Source organism: Passer domesticus, chromosome 12 (genome assembly GCF_036417665.1).
Source record: "Passer domesticus isolate bPasDom1 chromosome 12, bPasDom1.hap1, whole genome shotgun sequence".
NCBI lineage: Eukaryota > Metazoa > Chordata > Aves > Passeriformes > Passeridae > Passer > Passer domesticus.
The window spans coordinates 14,682,123-14,704,341 of record NC_087485.1 but is presented as its reverse complement, the minus strand read 5'-3'; the positions used below and the strand labels follow the sequence as shown (position 1 = coordinate 14,704,341).

The window sequence follows — 22,219 nt, the reverse complement described above, 5'->3', positions numbered from 1 at the left end:
TTTTTGACTATTTCAATTAATTGCATTGGGCAATTCTCCATTCATTTAATCAGATTAACATAAAAGTTGCATATCCGACATCAATTTCACATGCTTTAATCCTATAATGCATAAAATGTTGCACTGCTGTACAACAAGCTCCTAAAAGTACTGTGTCTGTTGATAAACTTTTAAGTAGCACATACATGCACATACAGATTTGACTAGGGTAACCAATTATCTGCTTGTATGTATAGATAACAACTCCTGAATATATAAATGTATCAATTCCTTATCTGGAAATAAAGGTCCATGCTCTACATTTAACATATTCATCAATTCCAAGAGAAAAAAAAATCTCTTCTGTTTGTGCATCTGCCAATTAAAAATTTACTTTTTAAGTACAGTGTGAAACCTTCAATGTCCTCTAATATTTCATACACCTCTCATAGTAAACCTCAGTGACCCATTCAGTAGTTTGTAACTGCTTTTGAGATAGGCCCTGATTTGGAAGGTGCCAAAATGCTGACATTTCATTGACTGGTCACAATTTCTAATGTGCTGGTGAGAAAACAATCCTGGAGTACAAGAATCATAAACTCTATGTATCAATCCATCATTCAGAATTGCTTTCATAAGAGAAACATTAATGTTTCAGTCATCTACATACCAAGGTAACACCAAACAGCCTTTCTACAGCTGGAACCAGTTATATGAGAAGTCAAAGGGTGTTTAACCATGGTTAAACATATTTCACACAATAGCAATCCCTTCCCAAGAAATAAAAACTTTGTATACCACAGTTATCAAATGTTAGTCACAAAATGAACATCTAAACACAAGCTAAAATGGATTCACTACAACACCCTAGATCCATAGTTATTCCATGGAAATGGAAATATTGGCATATTAAAATTTCAGATTTACTGCACACAACAAAGACCAGCCTTCCCCTTGCAATCCCAGAAGGAAAGTCTATTGCAGTAATGCTGAGATCCATTTAAAGAGCTTTTGTATGTAAAGGATTGGGCCCTAAATCTGGACAGACTTTTACTTTTATATGCAGATAATGTGCTATATGGAGCCAATACAAAAAAGTCTTAGCATGAGACAAGGCATAATGAAGATGGGACAGCTAGAAGATGAGTGTATCTGCATACGAAGTATCCAGGTTACCAATGCAGTCTTTCATTGTTGCATCAAAATTCACCAAAATTTGGGGTTGAAATTCAAGTTGTTGAGCTGCTGACCAGCAAGGGCATTCCTGAGTTTGCAGTGAATGTGTGACATTGAGCAAAGTGAGTTGGACTCAGTCAGGAGTCAATCATGCTCTGGCTCCTGCCAGCTCAGAGCTCCTACCTCTTTTGCAATTAGCCCTGTTTGGAGATACATTTCTGTAGCAGGAATAGCAAACAAACTTTTTTTTTTTTTGTTTGGAAATATGTTAAAAATATATGTGTGTGTATGTAATGTGCATGCACACATTTGTTTCCACACTTGCCATAGAGAGGAAACCATTTTATGGCAAGTATCCAACCCTTCACATTATTTCTCTGGCAAACGCTAAAATGTCTGTCAACATCGTGTAAACAGGCTGGCAGGGAATTTTGAAGAAAGAAAATGAAAGCTGCCATTTATTCTGTGCATGACACCATTTAAACATTTTTCAAAACATTAAATGTTGAATTGCCATTTAAAATTTTGAATCATTCATCAACATGACATAAGGTGGCATGCATGTCCTTATAAATTCAAACAGATCAATCCCAGAATGACCTACTAAAAAGCAATCAAGAACCTCAACGCATGTGAAGGTGCTATAAACCATGGCAGATAGCACAGGGATAAGATGATGCTGAGCAGCACATCTGGTCGTGGTCTCTACACAAAGCACGGTTTAATTTTGCAGAATTTAAGGGTGCACAATTGCAAGTTGTCAGGATTTGCTCAGATCGGCTCTGGGGTTTTATGAAGAAAGCTTTTCACCCTGCAGACATGTTTGCAGCCTCGTGTGGCTTCCAGGTCAGTTTCCTGGGAATGGCCCCATCCAGGAAGGGGTGTCAGAAATGCTGTGCTGCAGCTGATGGGATCTCAGCAGATGCTGGGGGAGGTGTTTCCCCACTGCAGCGTGCCCACCCTGCACTCTGAGTCCTGGGCTGATTCCACCCCGACACACACAGTCTCTGAAGTTTTGGTAAGAACTTCAGCAAGGAATAACATCATTTAAACATTCCTTTGAATACATCCTGCTGATCCCAGTGATTTGTTGGGCACCTCACTGTTTGTTGTGTGACAAGTTGGACTTTGGACAAGGTCAGCTCTTGAATCTTGATTATGTTTTTTTCCCCTTGAGCCAGAAGACATTGATTTGTACATCTAGTTTACCTTGTTTTCTTAGCCATTTGTGACACAGTACAACAGTTCCCATCGAAAAAAGTGTCATGTAAATAAATTACAACTTAGGACGTATACATTAAATAATTTTATAAATGAACTTTAAAAATGAAGGAATAAAAAATGCCAGTCCCAACTTCTATGGCTGCAGTGATTATTCTGATCATGTTGTCATGTGTAATGAAGCACAGTCCCATCATTAATCAAAAGAACCAATCAGATAACTAATTTAGGCAATATTCTTTACCACAGGACATGTCGGTCAGTAAAAATGCATTAAAATAGCAAAAGATCAATAGTAGACACTAGGGACTGTGTTTACAAACCAGTCTTAAACTTTAGGGTATTATATTCTCAGTCATACTGGGCATCTGTTTTTTTTAAGGATAAAATAACATTTAAGATAAATGCTGAGATTTTATTTTCAGTTAATAATGTGCATTAGAAGCTGTCTGCTGCAAACGTATGAATTGCTGTGTTATTTAATGATTTCCACAAAAGTGTGTTTAGCTACTTTCTAAATACACTCTAACTAGACTGGAGTGACACTGCACAGGAAAGAGTTGGCAGGTTCAGGATTTACCGATGTGTGCCTTCAATACCTTATGTGGAAGCCCACATCAAACACTGTGCCTGGCAAACACTATTTATGTTCTTCCTTGGGCAGCCTTGTGTTTTACATAGTCAATACCTTTATTTAAATGCAGATTGAAGGGACTTTGTTGCAAGCAGAGGCATACTTATACATTTTCTAACTTGGATCCTTTTATTCCTTAGGAAAAAGACCTTTTTTTTTTTTTTTTTTTTGCAAATTGTTCCGATAATGAGAAAGTGCATCTCAGATGTGAAACATTTCCATTGGGTTTAGTCCTTTCAGGATGGTAAAGGGAAAAGTAGAACAGGGCCTTAGAATAACTGTGGCACAGGTAAGGTCTGCTGCCCAGCTGCACATGTAGCATCCCCCTGCTGATCTGTGTGGAGAGCCACTCCCCCGTGCCTGCACTGCTGCTCCCAGCCCCAGAGCCAGCCTAGGGAGCCACTTACTTGTTAATAGTAGTGTAAAACCACAGAGGACTTGTAAGTGGTCTCAGTGTTTAAGCAAACCCATCGTGAGCTGCATCATCCACCTTTCACACGCAGGACTCATGGACAGAGGCAGTGCTCAAACACTGACAGGACACCTTCAGGGGTAGGAACAGGATATTAGGCAGATTCAACATTTATAGGATCTCTGTTTGGAAAACACATCTCATTTTCAAAATACTTAAGGAGCCTCCCATCCTGCAGTAAACAAAGCAGAGCTGTTAGCAGCAGCGCATGGGGAGAGACAATTGGCGCCTTCATCAAAGGTGCTGTAGTTAGGTTTGAACAGCTCCACCAGCCCCACCTTGCAGCAGCCTCTCCAACACTGTCCTGTGACCACATGGGAAATGAGGAATGGATGACTGAGTCATACTTTGCTATTTTCAAAGAAAAAAAAAATCCTACCATTTGGAAGTCTAAACATACAATCACAGAACCACAGGATGGCCTTGAAGATCATCCAGGTCTTGAAAGGAAAAACAAAACAAAACAAAACCATCCCAAAACTAAAACAACAAACCCCAAAAAGGGCAGCAGGGCCTGCCTACAGGATACAGCCATGAGAGGAGAACCTGCAGACCAGCCAGGCCCTCGTGCTGCCCACGGATTTGTGGCAGTCATACCTGCAGCTGCATGTCTGGTTGCACTCAGTGGACTACATGCACTTCACATTATTGAATTCCTGGTCCAATTACTCTTATTTCTGGCCTGCACAATGTTCTGTGTGCTGAGATTCTGTGCTGATGGGTAGAAAAAACTCAAGGGCTTTTTTTCTACAAGGAAGTTAAATTTTAAACCTGCTGGTTTTTTACAAAACACCTACTAGGTCTTGAACAATCCTTCCCACCTCTCAGTTTTGCTCACCTCTGTCTTATCTTCTCATGGCCATCTCTTTTCTAAGCCAAAAAGTGCAGATCTATTTAATCTTTCTTCACCCAGGAAGCTATTTGGTGTCTTATGGGCTTCCTCAGAACCTTCTGTAGTTCAGAGATAGATCTGGTGTCTCTAAGGTAGCCTATAAACATGGAAATAGTGAGGATGTCACAAAAAGAAATAAAAAAAAAATCACAATTTACTCCTGTGCTCCTGGCATGGGGACCAGGCACCAGCCAGAACTGTCCCACAGAACACTTTAAGCCCTTGGTTAGGATGGGTTTTAATGCTCGAGTGCTTAACAGTAAGCATATGCTTAAACATTTTAACACCTGACAGGTTTGATAAATGAGCTGATCGGAGGCTACTACTGTAGTCAAAAAATACACCTAGTAGTACTTTCAGAGAAGCATAAAAACATCTGAGATATTTGAACTGCCAAAGACCCTTGCATTCTGTTTTTTCAAGAGATTTTTATGAGATAGTATTTGCTGATGTTTTTTCTTAAAAACACAGAACCTTATTTTATTTTGCATAATTCAATTACTTCTTTCTATCCAATAAAATAAGCTCATTCAAATAAAATCAGAATTACTTCCCTCTTTTGGCTAGGGTACAGCATCTTTTGTACCCAGCTAAGCAATCTTCACAGTGCTTGGCAATAATCCTGCTTAGAAGGGCAGGATTTAGAACAGATGCAGACTTCTCCATGTTGGGGTGCTACCAAGTTCTCTGTTGATTAGTAGGGTGCATAATTGGGTATGACAGAATATAGATTTCTGGCAGAAAATAATTTCTAATGGGAGAAGCCACTTGCTGAGGACACCCACTTCAATTAAAGGTAGACCAAGACTCTAAGTTAGGATGTTAACCCTATGACTTCTCCCATTCTCACTATTCCTGCTTTTAGAAGCTGGGATTCATTGTCTGGTTGTATGATTAACAGAAAAACAACCATGAAAACAATGTACAAGCTTAGAAGTGGAAACCAGGATTCACCTGAAAATAGTTTGCTGAATCTGTCTTGCATGCAGTAATAACCTTTGATCATAGAATACTATATAAATATTATGCAAACACTATATTCTGATATACACCAACTTCCAGTTAAGCGAAAGATCTCAAAAACATTTGTTTTTTAAACTAATCATTGGTGGGGAGGGGGAAAGTTGCACTTTTGTGTACAGGGTCACCTCTCTGTGCATATTGTCCTTGGGAGTGCCTTCCAAATTGAAATGAAAGGAGTGAAAAAACAAATTCTGACTCATCACAGAAGTTCTGAGGAGATAAGGGTCTGTTTAGATGTCACGAAATGATGCCTATTAGAAAGCCCTCATAAGTCACACAGAACCATTCTATTGGCTTAATTTTTACCTGTGTTTTAACTGAAATGGGTCTCAAAGCAACAAGTCCTTTTTGTTTTAATTCCTTCATCTGCTTAGTTTGGACCAGACAGCATGTTCACCTCACTCTAAAGCTAATGAAAGGGTGAAGCAGCCTGTGTTACAAACAGACATGGGGATATGAGGCTGCCATGAACCAGATCTGAGTCCCTGCTTTAGCATGTGTTTATCTCCTTGAAATCAGCAATAATCCTTATGTGCTTAACGTAAGGCATGTGCTCAAGTGCTTCATTTGATTAAAGCCTGACTGATTGGGTAAAGGCTTTTGATCTTGGCCTCTTCTTTGGAAAGAAAAAGAAAGAAAACAGAGATCAGTCCTAGACAATCCTATTTACAGCAGTGTGTGTGCCACTGTAGCTGCTCCAGGGGGGCCGTGAGCTCACCTGCCACACAAGGAACCCGCCTGGCCCTGCACCTTCATGCATGGGGGTCCCATGTGCCAACACAGACCCCCCAGCTGGGCCATGGGGTTCACATTTGGTGACACAGACCTGGTAGCAGGGCCATGGGGTTCACATTTTATGACACAGACCCCCCAGCTGGGCCATGGGGTTCACATTTGGTGACACAGACCTGGCAGCAGGGCCATGGGGTTCACATTTGGTGACACAGACCTGGCAGCAGGGCCATGGGGGCTGGCTGTCAGTGCTTTCCTGCAGCTGATGGAAGGGGCACAGGCTGGCACTGGCACTGTGGTGTAGAGCTTTGTCTGCACCAGGGTCACTCCTGGGCACTCCACACCCAAGCCTGGGGCTTGACACTGCCCTGGTCCCTGGGAAGGTGTGCAGGATCCCATGCAAAGCACAGCCAGGGAATTGGCCAGGCATGATGGTGAGAGACCTCAGCCGTGCTTGGCACTGCCAGCTTGCTCCTGGGCTACCACACTTTCCCAAAGGAGTCTCTAAAAAGCCACCACCACAATTCCCATGGCTCAAGCTTTCCTCTGTGCCACACCCTGTCTCCTGGGTGGTTGGGAATGCCCCATAAGGGTTAGAGATGCAAATGGAACTGCAGGGAGGAGTGCAAGCACAAAGAGTTATACAACTTATGCATTGCACACTTACACAAAACTTCTGGAGCTTTTCCACAATGTCTGTATCAACTTTTTCTTGCACAAAAGGTTTCACTCTGAGTCTTTTGAAAAGTGCTGGCCTGTGATCACAGACAAGGCTCACATGGAGAATGCAGCAAAAGTAGAGTTTAAAATGTCAGCTGCTTAACGCTGCACAGCAACACTACAAACCAAGATGGGAAACATATCGAGCTGGAACTGCAGGGCAATTTCAGGCATAAAATGTAATTGTTCAAACTGGAGTTTAGCCAGCACACCAGGATTCACACCCCTGTCCTGCAAAAATAATGCAATGAGGTGTGTGAACTGCAAATAATCATGACCTCAAATTTATGACTAACAGACATCTGAGCATGGTTTTTCCAGCAATACTGTCCTCTCCCAGCACCATACTGGGACATTTGGTTTGTGTTGACTCAAAGAGAAGAATATTGCCCACTGATATACCAGCACCACTAGACAAAGTGAGTGAGTCTCTTTGGAGGTCACTTACTCAAATTATGATGCCTTGCAGCTTGTGAGATTTAAGAACATCACAGCATTAATTGGCATAACTGCAACTGCTGCACAAAAACCCTGTACTTCCCAAAACACTTTCTTAAGATATTAGCATAAGCTTTTCATCAATGATACCAGATATATTTTATTGTACTTTTGAACATTACAGTAATAAACACAGATTTGTAAAAAAATCTGTAAAATTTGGAAAGTATGAAGAGAGATACAGCAAACCATTAAATTCCTTATTACACCTACATTAAAATTTGTGCCCCAGGAAAAAAAAAAATAAAAATCAATCTTAACTGTCATGATTTCCTTCATATTAAAAAAGATTTTGTGGTACCACAGGTCTAACATTACCCATCAAAAGTTTTTCAGAAAAAATCACATTTATTCTGTGGGAAATGTTTCAAAGAGGTATTTCCTTTTCTTAAGGAATAAAATAATATTAATTATAATTTTAAAAAAGGTTGGGAAATTGAAGAATCAAAATATATCATGACAGAGAAAAATACTCTCAGAAAACCTTTAGGAAATGTGGTTATGAGAAATATATATATATATATATAATGAGGATATGTGTTTGTCCTCTCAAGAGAAGACAGAGGTTCTTGCTCCTCCCCCAGTACATCCTAGAGTGACTTGTCTCATCAGAAAACAACAGGACAACAAGAGGCTATGCCCAGGGTAGAAGATACTGCCCCAAACCCTTGGGCAGCTTTGGCTGTGGGCCAGGCACAACACCCCCAACACAAAGAGCCCCTGCAGTAACACAGACTGGCATTCCATTTCTCTCTTGGTGTACTTTGGGGATCTAAATAAACCAAACAAGGCATTTATGACTAAAGAATTTTTTCAGTTGTATTATTTGAACAAATTTTATTATCTAGCCAATACCTTAAAATATGTATTTTTAAATACAACACAAATGTTGCAGCTCACTGACCTGTAAAACAGCGAGAGCAAAAAGAACAGAGAGGTTTAAAACCACTTTAAATCCCTCCAGCTCTCACTAATACACTGTACCGGGAGAAAATACAAGGGGATACATTTACACCAAGTTCTGTCCTCATTTTTAAATGATTCCATAACATGTACAGACTCCAGCACATTGGATAGTTATTTTTGATCTGTGCTGCATTTTAAACACAACAGTTTTTAAAGGAATCTGATTAACTCAGTGTTACAACTGACAGAAAAGTGACAAGGTCCAGCAGAAACAGATGTTCCCTGCAACTTGCTTCTTCCATCCCACGTGTCTTTTAAGCAACGTTCAGATTCCATTTGGCACTTCTCCCAATATTTTTTCTCCATCTTTAATGCAATTGTAGGAAAATTTGACGCTTATCTCACTGCTATAAATTTAATAGCAATATTAAAGAACATCACTCACATTAAATCTAAGAAAGTGAGACCATGATAATGTACATAGTTTTATGCTAATCCCTCAGCAGTACTCTTGTGTGCTCTCTTTTGCTTGCATTAGTGCTCTGCTCAAAGTAGATTAGTCTGTGCAAACCTGCCATGGCTGCTGCACTCTGCCCAGGGTCTCACCCTGCCCATGGACCGGCACAGCCACACTGAGCTGCCACAGGCAGCTTGGAGCCCTAGAGCCAGGAGTGCTCCTGAGGCAGCTGGAATCTGGGCCTGTGGTTCATACCTGCACTCCTTACTGTGCTAGTTCTGTCCTGCTTTCAGCTGCAGAAGAGTTCATTTCCTTCCAGGAGCTGTTACAGAGCTGTGATTCGGATTTGGGATGAGAGCAGGGATGGTAACTCGCTGGTGTTTCAGCTGTGCAGAGCAGCTCATGCTGCCCTGCTAGCAAGGGGGCTGGGGGCATGTGAAGCTCAGGGGATGCAGCCAGGACAGCAGACCCCAGCTGGCCAAAAGGATATCCCATAGCACATGGCAACATGCTCACCAGAAAAACTGGGGGCAGAGCTGGCCAGGGTCCACTGCTTAGGAACAGGCTGGGCATCCCTTGGTGGGAGGCAAGCAGGTGGTTTTTATCTGCATCACTTGTTTTTCTTGGGTTTTATTTCTCTCTATCTTTTTATTTTCCCTTTCATTATAATTTAGTATTATCATCATCATTTTATTTCGATTATTAAACCATTCTCAGTGCACAAGTTTTCTCTGATTCTCTTATCCATCCCATCAAGAGGGCAGTGAGCAAGTACCTGTGTGGGCTTAGGTACTGCCTGGGGTTAAATCATGACAAACTGGGAACATGAGTCACTGCAAACAAAAATGCACGCCAGTTATTGTATTAGCACAAAGAAGTATCAGTGCATTGTAGAGGAACCCCAAATAAATGTCTGTTAGTAGTACAGTATGGAAAAACAAAAGAATTTAGATAGGAAGTCCCCATCCCCATATCTGCTCTATGTGAAAAGCTTTAAAAACAAAAGAAGGGAATGTATGTGTGTATATCATACAGTTTAATAACTCTGCTGTAACTACAAATTAATTCAAATCTTGTACTTGCATTAAAAATGAACTCTATCTATTTTATGTTGATCATTAACTAAGAATATTTCACACTAGAGATTTGTCATATTAAGGAGAATTGAAACCACTTATATCAATTAATTGTATTATACATAATCTTTACATAGATTATCAAAAATAATTTAGATTCTATATTAAGGAAATATTAAATATGAATTCTGCAAGGAGTCATGACCCAAAGTCCTGCCTAAATAATATTTTTAGTTGGGTAAAAAAATGACAAAAGAAAAAAGGTGTAAATCAAAAGGTGATTGTGAGAACTCTTCAGTGAAATTTCTCCATTGAAAAATGCAGTGTAATACAACAGAAATGATTCACACCCTCATGTCAGTGACCTTAGGAACAAGGGCCCAGAGGTGGGAGCAAGAAGGAGGGGCTACACCCTGGTGGTAGGAACAAGTGCAAGAAATAGGAGGCCCTAAATCCATCAGGATGAGAACCTGAAGCTAGTTCTTCCTCCTTGCCAGACAGTTGTTTTGGTCTTTCCTCACTCCATTCCTCCCTTTAAAGATAATGCTACTTCTAATAACAACAACACACCACCATGACAACACAAGTTTTTAATTTTGAATATTAAAAAAAAAAGAACTTTCAAGACCTGGAAGCCTTAGTATTTTTAACTCATTCTCATTTTTCATGGATAAATTCATTCTAGAAACCTATAAAATCAGTCCAAAGAAGCACAGAATAAAAGAAAGATGGACTCTGCCTGAGAGCATTAGGCAAAGCAGTCCAAGAGCATTAGTTTTTGCAATTAAGAAACGTTTGAGCATCACCAGTACAAACACCTAGAATACAATCCATGCCAAAAGCTTTGTGAGTACTGCCCCAATTTTCATCTCTGTACAGTACCTGGCAAGCACTTCAAAGAAGCAGGAAGGATTTCTGCAGTGGGGCTGGAGCACCCCAAGACATGAAGAAGTGCATTAGAAACCACCAGAAGTCCAGAAAAAAGCCCACAATGATCTAGAACAAGCTGTTCCCTCTGGCTTTGCATCAGTACAGGATTCTTGACATGGGAAAGGGAAATAAACATAATATTTGGTTATCTCTTCATTTAAATGAACTTTGACAATGGTTAACAAAAAGTTAAGAGTCTAAATTAACTGCAAATTATTTATTTAGGGTGTGTACCACCCAGATGAGCTGAAGCAGTCACACAAGACAACACCAGCAATATCACTTGGAGGACACCTATTTTTCTCAACCCAGAGAAGGCAATAACTACTCAACACAAGCCAGCACTGATGCACAACCTCACAGTTACCATGTCTGCCTTTACAGACCAGTAACATTTATATAAAACTGTCATGATGCTTCCATAAAAATACATGTCTCCTGCGTGTCAAAACACAGAGCTTTAAGGTTGCTTACCTTCCCTCAGAGGAAGGAATAGTAAGCCTCTGCCACAGCAGCCTTTATGGGAGTGTGTCCATTTTCATGTTTTGGCACAGTGCAGTGCCTGGCATTCTTCACACAACCTGCAGATAGCCCAGATACTTCTTGGAAAGAGATTTCAGTAAAAACCTCCCCAGAATGTTCCTGGAACCCCACTCAGTTCTGGCTATAACCTTGAAATAACCGATAAAAGGGTTTTTGACAAGCTAACTACCAGATTTACAAGCACTAAGTGTGCATGTTATAGATCAAATTTCAATAATGTTATAACCTTCTTCCAGAAGGAAATATAAGCTTAGCTGAATATTTCTGATTTTGTTAAGAGTTCCACAATCAGCAAGCAGTCCACAAGGAGAATTCCTAAAGACAAAATAAATTACTAACTTTACCTCTGAATAATTGTGTGCATCAGTGCCATATCATCCTGTCATTGCCCCGTGCCTTTCCCACGCGGGACAAACTGAAGATGGAGGAATCTTCAGAAGTCCCAAAACCCCCTGGATGTCAGGACCCCATGTGCTGCCACAGAGATGTCTCAGCATGTTGCAAATGCAATTTGAGAATTCTGGATTTGGAAATGGGCTGTTTAGCTCTCGGATGATGCAGAGAATCCATTAATTAACAAGTGACAGGAGACATACCCATCTCTTCACTTCACCATCCCACCGGGAAGCGAGAGGAGCGCTGAGCATCCCCCAGAGCACAGAGGCAGCCTGTGGGGCTGGGGAATGTGACTGCAGCTCCATCCACTGCTGTGCAACTCCCACCTTTCAGAGGAGCTGAGACTTCATCAGCTTCTGCCAGTCAGCTGAGACTTTTCAAGGTGTCTGAAGTGCAGAAAAGAAAGGGAAAGCAGCAAAGCCATGCCAAGGGAAGTGCTGCTTGTCACATAAACAAAGGCATCAGAAACAGACCATATTAGACAGGAATATTTCTTCATTGAGGAAAGTTGCAGACAATTTAATCCATTCTGATACAATTTTTAATGCAGCTGGTATTTTACCTTATGATTAAACCTGAAAACAATAAGCAGAACACAAATGAGAGCATTTGCAAAACATGGAATAGCGCTAAGCCTCAAAACTTCAAACATTCTGGAAAAAGACCTTTTCAAACTTTTTCATCTAGTAAGCATCCCTAGTTCCGCCTGTCCAAGAGCAGGCAGTGTGACCAGCCTGTCAGAGAGCCAGGGAGCCCAAACCTGAGCAGTGTTAAACAGAAGCTCTCTCATCCACATTCCCTCCAGCCAGACTTAGGGAGGGCACAGTGACAAACGTGGTGGAAGTGGCTGTGTCTCACCAGCAGGGAATGCACCACCTTATCTCTAGATACAGCAACTTTAACAAAAGGCTTCCACCTTGAAAACTTCCACAGTGAAAACTTTGCTTCAGAAAAATTAAGGGAATTAAAGATTCCCGGCACAGAGCTGAGCACTGCTGAGCAGTCCAACCCAGCTCGGGCTCCAGCCTTTGATCTTCTCCCTTCCCTTCCATTTTTTCACTTGAGGCACATGGATAAAATTAGAAACATGCACATAATAGTGATCTTCATTCAAACAGTTCCTTGTTTACCCTCTGCCACCTACTTTGTCTACAGCTTTCTTTCAAGTAAATCATACAATTACTCTTTCCCACCCACTCTACATTTTAAGTGACATTTGATTAACAAATAAACTAACCCTTAATAAGAAAACTATTGTCTAAATAAGCAGTAATACTTTAAATTAAGTACTTTAAATACACCTAATTACGTATTTAATCAGGATTAACAGGACATGCATTGTATGCTAACTAAACACAAAAATTAGATTACTTAAAAGGTATTTTTTAGGCTCGAGAATTATATAGAAGAAATTTCTACAAGCTGCCATATATGATAATTTTAATTTACTTTAAATACCGAAGTCCAGTGATATAACTTATACTTGCTTTGTGCATATATATGCCACAAAAATAGTATTGCTTCCATATGATGTACATAAACATACTTAACCTGGAAGCATACAGCTGGCTTCCCATATCCCACATCTCTACCTTGGAGCCTCACTGGCTTATTTCTGCTGGAATTTGGGAATTTGTGGTCTGCAGAGAAAACGAGCATTTTGAAATAATTTTCCATTCAAATTCAGATCAATATTTTATTTAATCCTCCCCTCCCCCCTTTGTTTCCTCCTCTTGCCTGAACTTTTTACAGAATGGAAATCCATCAGAGCTGCCCAGGGCTATGCCTGCTGGAAGCCTGAGGGTCTGTCTGGGAATTCTCCTTGTGTTCAGGGCTGGGATGTTGCAGTGCAGATGTAAATCCAGAGAGCCGAGGCCTGGGATGTGGGGCAGGCTTTCTGCTGTGGCTACCTTCGAGCCGCAAGTGCTGGCAGGCAGCCACGGAGCCACGCAGGTGACCTGGCAGGGAACCAGACAGATTTACAATGAAAATCTGCTTAGCAGGCTAGGTTCTCTGGGAAGATTCATTGAAAGCCAGATGTTTTTGTGAAATGTTTTGCTTTTGACGAATCGGCATTTTCTGATGGGGAAAAAAAGAAGCAAAAAAAACCAACAAACTTTCTCTACAAAAACTTCCACTGAGCTCTGCTGGCAGCTGCTGCTTCCAGGAGGAGCCAACAGCGACACAGCAAGGCTGGGGACAGTGTCCCAGGGCCCCCCAGCTCCTGATCCCCTCCCTCTCACCAGTTACCCACCACAGCTGAGGTTCTAGGATGGGTCCTGCTGCTCTCCTCCATGCCCCACAGCAACTGGCCCACAGACAGCCATGCCCAGCACTGCTGTTCAGACACAAACACTGGCTCCACACCAGCAGCAAACACTACAGTATCTTCAGGATCTCAGGGAAGCCCAGACTCCTTAAACCAGCCCCATTGTGGGCACTCAGCAGGCTGGCAGTCCCCTGGGGATGGATGTTCCTGGTACCAGCACCACACCTGCCTTTCTCCTCATCCCCCGCTGCTGCAGTTCAGAGGTGGCACAGGAGCCACCAGGGAGCTGCTGTGGGGTGCCCCTGCCTCGGGCAGTGCCATGCCCCCGGCAAAGCCAGCCCAGCCCCGGTGGCAGCACACCAGGAACCTGACGAGCTTTAACTTCCAGCCCTTCCTGCCACCTTCTGCTGTGTGCTGACACGAGCAGCAAAAGGCAGCCGGCGCTTGACAGCTGAACACAGCTCAGACGGATAACGGCTTGTGTCTAACAAAGCCATTCCTAATAAAAGAAATAGGCATAAAAGCAGAGAAAAGGACTGTGCTGCACGCGGGGCTTGGGGACTGACTGAACAGTGGTGCTGCTTTCATACCATGAGTTATCTGGAAGTGGCACTGAAGGCAAGCACATGAACAGTGCTGATGAAAACTCTGCTTTAAAGACTTCTCTTTCTGAGGCAAGAAATGCTGTATGTCTTTCTCTCAGCAGCAAGCCAGACCCACTACTTTATTTCTGGTGCTAAGTAAATGGTACATGTTAAATAGTCACTAGGTCTTCAGAAACTTCGCCTCCAATATTATTTTAAAGGAGTTTCAGCTGCAAAAAGCAATTATGTTGTTTGATTTTCTAGACATAGCTATCTTTCAAATTAAAGGTTTTATTTTTTGATACACAAAGTTTATAAAAATCTCTTGAATCCGTCACATTCAGAACATCTGTCTGTCCCAAAGTCTCAAAACATTAACACATTCTTTGACTGTAAATATGTTAGAATAGCCAAATAACTGTGTGTCAAATATGACACTTTCTTGTGCTAGTGAAACCCAGATGAAATTCATCAACTTCAGTAGATTGCAGATTTAGAGTTCTGTAAATAAGGGAAAAAATTGGCCCTGCACTTTAATTAACATTTTAAATCAAATCTGCATTTGAAAATGTGCCAAAATTGGAAGAGACCATAAATAACCTTGGTCTGCAATATTATACTAGAACATACTTGTGCCTTCTCTGCTTTAAAAAAAAAAAGTGTTTTTTATCAAATGATAATTATGGTTTTGCTTGAAATGATCCCCCTTAAATTCTTCAGGAAGGTTAAATGAATGAAATGGCTGAATATTAATATTTTCCCTTTAGTCAGGGATTCAAAACAATTCCCAACAAAACATGAGGGCCGGCAGATTTGGAGGGCTGTGTCATTAACAGCCGCTGTCATTATTCTGCTTACATGCTTGTTCTGCAGAGACCGTATTTTCAGTAATAAATAATGTTTTGAAACAAACAGGTGATTTCTGTAAGAAGAATCGACAGTATTTTTTGAAGGCAGTGGTTTCTGTAGAAACCTTTCCTCTTTGTCCTCTCCTATCTGCAGGGTATTGACAGCTCTGACAAGACTTTGATTATCTAGTCAGCAGGAGCCTGAGACTTGTCACTTGTCAGGTGTGAGCCGGCAGTCACGCCGCTGATGAAACAATTGAAAGGAGATAGGCTGAGCATGAGGAGGATCAGGGTCATCAAGCCCAAAATGTATGCCTGTCTAGTAAGGGGATGGCTTACACCCTCATTAATGACTCCAATAAGGCAGGAGAGGGAGGCGGGGAGGAGCTGGAGCAGGGAAATGAGAAACGCAAAGGTTGGGGATGGTGGAGAAACTCCAATTGTTGACATCTGCTTCTTGCCCACAGCTCTGCAGTGACCAGAGCCCAGCAGCCCCAGGAGAAGCTGCAGAGCCACTCTGCTCCCATCCCCTCCCTGCTGTGGGTGAGGGGCAAGGTAAAGGTGGCAGTCTGCCTCTCCTCCCATGCCAGGTTTCCAAACTGCACTGCCCAGCAGTGAGGGCAAAAGGCAGGGTGGGTCTCCTCCCAGACCTGTAACAGGCTGGTACCCTGTGGATTCATCCCCACTGGAAAATTAACAGCAAACCCACCACTTCCAAGTGACTGTGTTTGAACTGCCTCTGGCATTAGATAGAAATCCCAGCTGTGACAAACACCTGTGGGCCATGACTGAGAGGTCTGGGTGCACAGGGGTGACGTCTGCTGCCCTTGGTGAGAGCTGCTGTCCCACCTCTGCTGAGGACACCTGTGCAGTCACCTGAGCTTCTGCACTGCACAACTGACACTCCAAGAGAGGCACAGACTAATCCAGAGACAGGCTTAGCCAAAGAGGCCAAAATAGAACAATAGCCCTTGTCTGGCAATTGGCAGGACTTAACGAAATGCTTTGTAGGAAGATGTCTGTAATCCATAACTAATATCCTGTCTGTGTATATCATACACAAACGGTGGGTCAGTTGATAGAAGCTTATCCTAAGAACATTTCACACAAAACTGGATTAGTACAGCATGCTTTGCACTGGAAAATCAGTCACAAACTTCAGCTCATGTAAAACCCAGGACTTTTTTTGGTTGGTTCTTCACACATCACACACTGCTTGTTTTACTGTGATCTGCATTACTTACCTATTCATATTAAAATGCTGTTCAAAGTATGCTTCATAAGAATTAATAGGCAAAATACTGCTGCCCAGAAAGTCTCTCTTTAAAATTTAAATGACAGCATAAATTATTATGCACATCTAGTTAAAGCCACAGGAAAAATCATGAGTATCAAGGACACAATCTGTCAGTTAAATGCAATCATGTCACTGATTTCAGGACTGTCTCTTCAAGTCTGTGCAGATACAAGGCTACTGACATCATAGTTTGGGGTCCCATCACAAAAATAAATTGTGAGCTGTGTTTACTAGTTTATCAGAACCCCAAACCTTTGCAAAAAGTTTAGGAGTTTTCTGCTGTCCCTTATAAAACTGATTACTGGTGTTCCTTAAATCTCTGGGATATTTAGATGTATGGATAAGATAAGCATGGATTAACTATGTCTGACTATGCATATCAATTGAGGAGAAAATTCTGCTCTGAGATAAGGCAGCAGTAAAAACTCACAAGGCAGGACAGGCAGAAGCAGAGTAGAGAAGGCTGAAGGTTTCTGACACTGGCACATGATGGGACACACTATGGCAGGGAAAAGGTGGCTGGCTAAATGAGGACAGGCAAGAAAAGACATGGCTGTGATAGTCAGTGTGAAATTTCAGAGGCAGACATACCAACTTAAAGTTTAATATCTTTTAGTAACCCTGCACAGCAACTATCTTTAGTGACATAAATGGGGAGCCAGGTCCCTGTAGCCCCATGCAGCAGAGGGTGGTGCACAGAATCCTGTGGAATGAGGGATGGGTAAAACCTTTCCTGCACAGCTCAGCAGTTATCACCCACTTGACCAACCCAACAGTGAGACATTTTTCACTGAGCAATTCCAAAGCACTTCTTAGGAGTTTGTTGCAGGTATCCCAACCACAATTTCCTGCAGAAGAGCATTAATGCACTGAGGGCTGCACACTCACTGTAATTCCCTATAGCTAAACATAGACGTTTGTGGAGTTTCCAGTATTGCTCAAAACTGGAACACAGCTTGGAAAATACCATGTGTTGAGTTGCTTATGGTGTAGTTTTTAGAGGTACCTATCATTGTGAAATGATACTTGAATTTCTTCATAGGAGAACGACTTCTGGACTCCTAACCACAGATCCAGAATGGATCCTTGATAGGAGAGTGACAGCGTGATAAATAAAGTGTTCACTGAGAATACCAGGGAGCAATGAATGACAGGTACTGATCAATGGACTATCAAGTGTGTTTTCAGCCATCAGTTTATTGTTATTAATACTTTAACTAATTCTCCAGCTATAAAATAAACAAAAATGCATTTACTGCTGTCTTTCAAACTTGATTTCTTGTCTCTAAAACATTGAATCAGAAACTCAACAAGAGAATGACAAATTTTTACCAATGTCATAAACCCTTTGAAATTAATTACTTATGCCATTCTTGGGAAGGGGCCGAGCTTAGCTGAACACTGGGGAAGGTCTTGTCTCACCTGCCCACCCTGAGGCCCCACACTCTCCCACTGTCACCTGAAAAAGTCAATAGTGGCCTCTTGAGACTAAACCTTACCATGCAGTTAGTGAGCATTCAGTTAAAAACAGCACCAAGGAGCAGGCCCAAAACTGGATGATACTGGTTTTAACTCGTTGACCTCCCAGTACAAAGCCATACCCTGTACTTGCTCCCACCTCAGCCTTATCTGAAGTGACATTAAGATTTTGGCTGCATTTGGCTGGCTGCTAGGTTGCACCAGCACAGTGATTCAGGGAAGTGCAGAGGTTACATAATTATTCTGATATTGCCAATAATTTCCTGAGCAATATGCCAAGGGCTCTACAACTCTAATAAGAATGCAGCTCCTTCATCACTCAGGAAGAACCCATATCATAATGCCTGGCTTTGATTTCATGTTACAGTTGTTTTACATTTATTCAACTTTTGCATTGTTGGGCTTTTTTTTTGTTTTGTTTAGATGGGAACACTTCTTTACTCCATTCAAACCTGAAAAACTGCATTCACTCCAAGTAAAGCAAAGCTTCCTTCAGCTCCAGCCAAAATACTGAAACATCTCATCCGTGGAAGAGAGTCCTATCCCCATCTACTGCCAGTCATAATAATTCATAACGGGTGCCACAGAGATTTGAATGTACCATTTGATCACTTTTTCAGCTCTTGCCAGTGTGTTACAAGAGCAGAGTTTGCAAGAAGATCAAACCAAAAAGCTATCAATGCTCAGGTATCAATATACATATTTTCTAGAATACAAAATCCTCCAGTTAATATAAAATAATTGTAGAAACCATTGGCAAATTAAAGATGGTTGTTATAGATTCCAAAAATATTTTTGCTTTCAGCAAAATACATTTTTAATTACTTTCCTACTAGCTGTCATTTTTCATAAACCAGTCTAGACAACTCGTGCCAAATCATGCAAAAACTGATCTCAATGAAATGCTTTCCTTTAGCACCAAAGACCAGAAAATGTTCTTTTTTTTTAATACATGTGGAGTTTAATATTACACTTCTAGATAAACTTTTCTGTTGGTGGAGTGCTAAAAAAGTCAAAACTTCCCTTTAAAAATGGGGTCAATTTAAATATAAAATAATATCAAATAATTATTTTTCCAGTTTAGAAATAAACTTGAAAATATAAATATACATATCCATGACACATTTTTATTCTCCTCTGAATTCAAACCTTTTCACAAAACATAATATTAGGATGTTCATCCTAGCAAAATCTGCAGCAACACTTATAAGATGTACATATGTTTCCACCATGCCTTTTGTCTCATTTATGTTGAGCATATTGGAAAAGAAGGAGAAATAGTGAAAAATAATCTGAATTTCTATTTTTTCCCCACTTTTATCTGGAATTGTTAAACTGAGCTATAGCATTCAGAAGTAAGGAATTATGTATAGTGAAGAAAGTATATTTTGCTTTTAGCGTCATAATCAATGTCCAAATCTAAAATTGATATAATTGACTATTAATTAATTCCCTTGATATTTTCATTAGCACATCCAAGCAACAAGTCTTCTGTTTGGCACTTCTGAATTATTCAGGAAGTACTCAGATTGCTATAATGAAGGCGTTACTGCCTGATACTATGCTGGCTAATGCAGTTAAATTCGAGGCATGCTTTTATTTTTCTATTCTGATTGGACAACCAAAGATTTCCCTAAAGATATGTGAAATGCAATTTCAGAGACACACACACAAAAAAAAAAAAAAAAAAAGTCAAGAAAAATGTCCAAAAATATTTTTTGTGAAAAAAATCCAGCTCTGTACTTTCAATAAGTGTAGCTTTCTTCTAAGTACTGTAACACCGCTGTGAGGAAGGTTGATGTGGGTGGCACCTAAATCTGTTTTGAAGGCTCCTTAGGACTGTCCCACAGTCCTCCAGAGCCCCAAATGTTTGCAGCAGCCCGACTGACTGAATGACAGGCAGACATTTGCCTGTGCCATTGCCCTTTCTATCTGTCCCCCCATTAGCAATGTGCCCACAATACTCACAAACACTCCTAAAAATCCCTGAGGAGACATTGGAGGCTTCAGTAGGTAAATCCTGTCTGATGTCAAATGTTGATTTTTGCCAGGGGAAAGACTGAAGGACTGGTCTAACCAGGAGAAAGTTAGGAGCACTCTTTCTGGATTCCTTGGTTCATGGTTGTGTCAAAAGTCAGGAAAGCTGATAGGGCATGTGCCAAACTTGGCAGTTTTGTAACCTTTCTTAGCACTAGTGTTTCTTGTCTTGTAAGGTACTGAGTGGCAGAAATCCCATAAATCTTGCCATTCCAAAAAGAAAAAAGCTTGAGGGGACTGGGTGGTGCATTTGATGGATGCACTGTCCTTAATGCACTAGCCTTTTCCCTAAGGGATTATGGTTTTGAATTTAGTGCAGAGAATGAACTGTTCCTCAACTGATGGCAGTAAAAGTTTATCAGCAAAGGATAGTTTTACCTTTCAGATCATCATTGTGTTCTCTGACATGATCTTACTCTGTACACATCCTTCAGTGCCACTCACAAAACCAATAAATAGCCTCTACACAGGCAACTCAGGTTGCTTTTTCTTTTTTTAACAGAATGCTACTAGTCGTAATTAATTTAATATTTGTCACTTGGGCACTATCTCCCATATGACACTCTCCAAAGACCTTACAAAGATTAATGACACCCCATTATATAAATGAAGCAGAAAAATGAGCTCCCCCCTCACTGAAATGCACTCTCATCTGGGGGGAACACGACATCCTCTTAAAGTGTTATAACATGGAGGACTTGGGCCTTGGGGAGTGAAGAACCACCAGTAACTGTGAGTGAAACACTGCTCCTGCAGCCATGGGCTTGGTGCTATCAGGAGATGGTCACCACGAGAGTCTGTTCTTGCCAAGCCTCCTATGGGACTCTGTGGCTGCAGGAAGATATGGCACAGCTGAAAAGTAGAAAAGTGGAGGAAGTTTTGCTGATGCTCCTTAAGAAGGAGAGTTTAATACTACAAATTAACATCAACAGGGACACATGGGCAGACACTGCTGTGACAAGTGGAACTAAATTCTGGTTTTTGAAACAGAATGTGAAAAGACATGACACCTTCAAACACTGAAATCACTTTGTCCCTGTGCAGAAGGCTGAATCACAATCGTGTGACTACCAACCCTGACCAAAAATCTCAAGGAAGCAGTTACAGAGATGCCATGTCACCATTCCTGCCTAGCCCTTCAGGAAAAGGGCTCTCTTACAATGGGGAGTTGCCCTGAACTGACATGGTTGTGCTGGCTGGGGGAGAGAAGGGACCCTACAGCCATCACTGCCAGCTCTGGGGTTGTTGTCTGCCCCACATCAGTGCCCAGGATAGCAGGGGAAGGACATTTACACCTTCTCTGTTGCAGCATATGCCACAGCTGAGACAGCCACAATACACAGAACATCACCATACAATTTCAGAAGGCTTTAAACATCCCCCCAAAGAGAGTAACACCTCACCACATCAGAAGGCTTCAGGTGTCTGCCCACACAGAGTAACACCAGGTCACTTCAGAAGGCTGCAAGCATCTGCCCTTCCTGTTCTTTAGCCCAGCCTTTTATCCCCTCATATTGATGCCCTGCCCCTGTGTGCCTCTGCTCCCTTTGGGGGTTGGTCAGTGCCCCTGGGCACTCCATGGCTCATTGCTGTCAGTGCTGCTCACCTGCTGCTCACAGCTGCGCCCACTGGGGATGAGGGTCAGCCCAGCCCCACTCCCAGGCACCACAAACTGTGTGCCTACACTCCTCCTTGTTCCATGGACACCCCACCAGTGTGAGCTGGAACCTGACCTCTAATTTTATAATTCCTGTATTGATGGCTGCACTTTGAAATATAAAAACTGTATCATTCAACATTTAAAAAAGGACTTCTTAATACACACTGGACAGCTTTATCAGTTAATTTGAACTTGCTGAAAAAAAAAAAAAAAAGCCACACTTTTAGATTTGATCCTCCTGGTCTTAAAATATTAATCAGACACATGCTCAGTATTTTTTTTAATCCAACTGTCTCTAGAATGCTTATTGACAATTTACAAAAATAGGTTAGAAAATAATAAAGGGAAATATGTAAGTAATTATGGTTCTAGTATTGCAGGGCCAAGTGA

At 41.4% G+C, this 22,219-nt stretch overlaps 1 long non-coding RNA gene across 1 annotated transcript; it reads right to left on the bottom strand.

The window, feature by feature from the left end:
* Window positions 1-20,243: 20,243 nt before the first annotated feature.
* Window positions 20,244-21,679, bottom strand: LOC135279327 (uncharacterized). Its single transcript, XR_010346607.1, has 2 exons — window positions 21,573-21,679; window positions 20,244-21,021 (listed from the first exon to the last, which is right to left on the bottom strand). It is a non-coding gene; the product is annotated as an uncharacterized LOC135279327 (long non-coding RNA).
* Between the last annotated feature and the right edge of the window lie 540 nt (window positions 21,680-22,219).